We start from the raw sequence: 3,421 nt of genomic DNA on the forward strand, positions 1-3,421 counted from the left end.
ATGAAATAATATTCAAAATCATATCATGAACAGATTCTATTTTTTTAATAATATTAAGGTTTTTAACTTAAATTTTCATACATGAGTACTAGATTTACATCATTTGTATCCCCCTTACCCCCTCCAATTCCTCCCATGTGCACTCCCTCTCAAGTTCATGACCTTTTTTTCTTTTTATTTTTATATGTTTGAGTGTATTGCATGCATGTATGTAAGTGCACCCATGTCATGCAGTTCCCATAGAGGTCAGAAGAACCCCTAGAACTGGAGTTAAGGACAGTTGTTAACCACCATGTGGGTGTTGGGAACCTAACCCAGGTCTTCTGCAAGAGCAGCCAGTGCTTTTAACTGCTGAACCATCTGACCAGCCCCCTGACCTCTTTTTTAATGATTATATTAAGTTTTAAGTCACAGATTCTGCATACTATGTATTCTATTTTCTTAGAAAATAAACCAGTACATACTTAACCACTGGTATTTTACCTTACTTAATGTTTTAATATATACAAACAGTAAGAAGTATCCATATGAGAAAAGTATAAAATATTTATTTTTTATTTAGAAAATAATTTCACAAGAAGACAAATGTATTGTTAGCAAAACTTCAGAGTAAGCATTCAGAACAGGACAGTTTAAGTGGCTCAGCCTGCATGATGATACACTGTATAATAATAGATTTCCTTTTCCTCTCTACAAGTCAAAACAGTAAGTAAAGACAGTAACGATGATGTCTCCCCATCTGCACATCAATATCCTAACTACTAGGTCTATCTTCAGATAGAGGTATTTCTGCTATAAATAGTATCTGGCAAGATTCCACGATGAGAACATGTATAAAATGTTTAAATTGGACCTTTATTTTACATGATACTCAAAAGCTAACTTAGAAGTAAAGACTTACACATAATATCTGAAACTGTAAAATCCTGTAAGAACGTATAGGAGGAAAACTCCTAACACAGGAATGGGGTAATGATTTTTGTGGACGTGGCATTCAAAGCTCACACAACGAAAGCAAAAATGAATAAATGAAACTACCCTCTTAAAAGTTTCTGCAATTCAGAGTGTGTGTTCCTGGATAGGACTCTTATATTAAACCTCACTCACCCACAGCTCAGGGAACACTGTGGAAGAAGGGCTAGAAAGACTGTATGAGGCAAGGTTGGTCCATGAACAATAGGGAAACAGAGGCTTTCAGGCCACTGGAAGCTTGCATATATGAACTTGCAGCAATGGTGGCTTTGAACACAAGACCCATGCCAACTCAATTAGACAAGGGCCCAGAGTGGAGCAGGGAAATGGGCAGCAGGTTAGTCCTAGCCAGGGAACTGTTGGAGACTGATTACTACTGGGTGAGGGAGAATAGACCATCCTTATGATCTCTAGATAGGCTGAATAAACTCCAGGGGATGAACTTGCACTGAAGGACATCTGGGTACAAATGCTTGACAGGATAGGACTTAACATATATGGTGGAAACCATAAGGTCCAGTGTGGGAGGACAAGGATTGGAGAGGGTTTCTAAATTTGATTAAGAACTGTTTATGATATGTACGAAGCTCAATAAAAATATTTTTAAGGTTTATGCAATGCCAACAACAGTCAACAAAGAAAAGGCAACCTGCAAAATGAGAGCATTTATCATATATCTGATAAGGGCATAATAACTAGATAGATAGATAGATAGATAGATAGATAGATAGATAGATAGATAGATATAGATATATGAAACACACAACTCCATATCAAAAAGGAAAAAACAATAACCTGATTTTAAAATGAGCAAATAACATAAATACCCATTTTTCCAGAGAAAATACACAAATGGCCAACATATATAAAAAGGCTCTGAATAATCATCATATATGTGCAAATTAAGGGGCTGGAGAGATAGCTCCATGGTTAAGAGCATGTGCTCTTCTTGCACAGAACTTGGATTCTGTTCCTAGCACCCACATCAGGCAGCTCACAACTGCCTAAAACTCCAGCTCCAGAGAATCTAATGCCTCTGAGTCCTGTGGGCACCTGTATTTACATGTATATAGCCATACATAAATGCACAGCGTACACATAATTTAAAATAAAGATAATATTTTTTAAAGGTGTGTAAATTAAAACCATAATGGTGTATTGATTCACCCTGTTAGGATGGTAGCTATTAAGTAGAAAAGAAGTAAGAAGTCTGTTCATAAGAATGTAAACTTGTAAAGCCATTCTGGAAAATAATATGAAAGTTTCTAAAAGGAATTAAAAATTGAACTACCATAGGCTATAGCAATAACACAAAGGAAATAAAATCCCTATCTCAAGGAGATATGTATACCGTATGTTCATTGTAGCATTTGTCACATTAATGCATGTATGGAATAACATAAGTGTCTATCAGTGGATGAATAAATAAACATCACATACACACATTCACACACACAGAGAACATAATTAAGGCACAGAAGAGAAAATCTGTTGATTGTGATAACACGAATGAATTTAAAGGACATTATGCAAAGCGAAATAACAGAAAAATAGACACATAAAAACAAAAATTGAACTATCCTTTACACGTAGTTTGTTTTTTTAGTAGAAACGGTAAATAACAGCAGTAGCCATGTCATAGACTTTGAAGAGTTGGGAATTTTTATGATACATAATAGGTTCTTTGAGCTCATTTCATAGTACATGCTTCTAATATGTGCTCTATCTGTTACATATATTCTACACACAAATTTTTTAAATCAGATAATAGCAAATTATTTTTAAATTTTGATTGAATTTTCATGGATTTCATACACTGTATTGTTTATTTAAAATATTTTGTTCATGACTTTCATTCTATGTGTATGAATGTATTGCCTGCTTGTGTGTAAGTGCACGTGTGTCAGAAGAGGGTGTCAGATCCCCTGAAATTTGAGTTATGAATGTTTGCTAGCCATCATGTGGGTGCTGGGAATGGAACCCTGGTCCTCTGAAAGAGCAATATTCTTAACCACTGAGCCATCTCTCCAGCCCCCAACACACTATATTTTGATATTTAGACCCTCCCATCTGATTTCATGTCATATATGTTAAGGCCTATCAAGTCAAATTTGTGCCCCCAAGTCTCCTTTTCATTCACTAGAGCCTAGTTGGCCTATCTACCATTGCACCTTTAAAGAAAACCAACTCTCCCTCTCCCAGAAGTTATTGGTTGCCAATAGTTCCTCGGCTAAGGTTAGGGTTTCTTCCCAATTTCTCTACTTCTATGCTGAGATTTTATCTGGCTTGAGCTTGTATGGATCTTGTACATGCTGTCAAATTGCTGTGAGTTTATGAGTTACTTCCAAGATGTTTGGAAAACTCTATTTCCTTGTGGCCATACACTACCTCTGGTTCTTACAATCTTTCCACACCCCTTTCCACAATGATTCCTGAAGTTCAACACCTG

Source organism: Nannospalax galili, unplaced genomic scaffold (genome assembly GCF_000622305.1).
Source record: "Nannospalax galili isolate Female #2095 unplaced genomic scaffold, S.galili_v1.0 scaffold547, whole genome shotgun sequence".
Lineage (NCBI taxonomy): Eukaryota > Metazoa > Chordata > Mammalia > Rodentia > Spalacidae > Nannospalax > Nannospalax galili.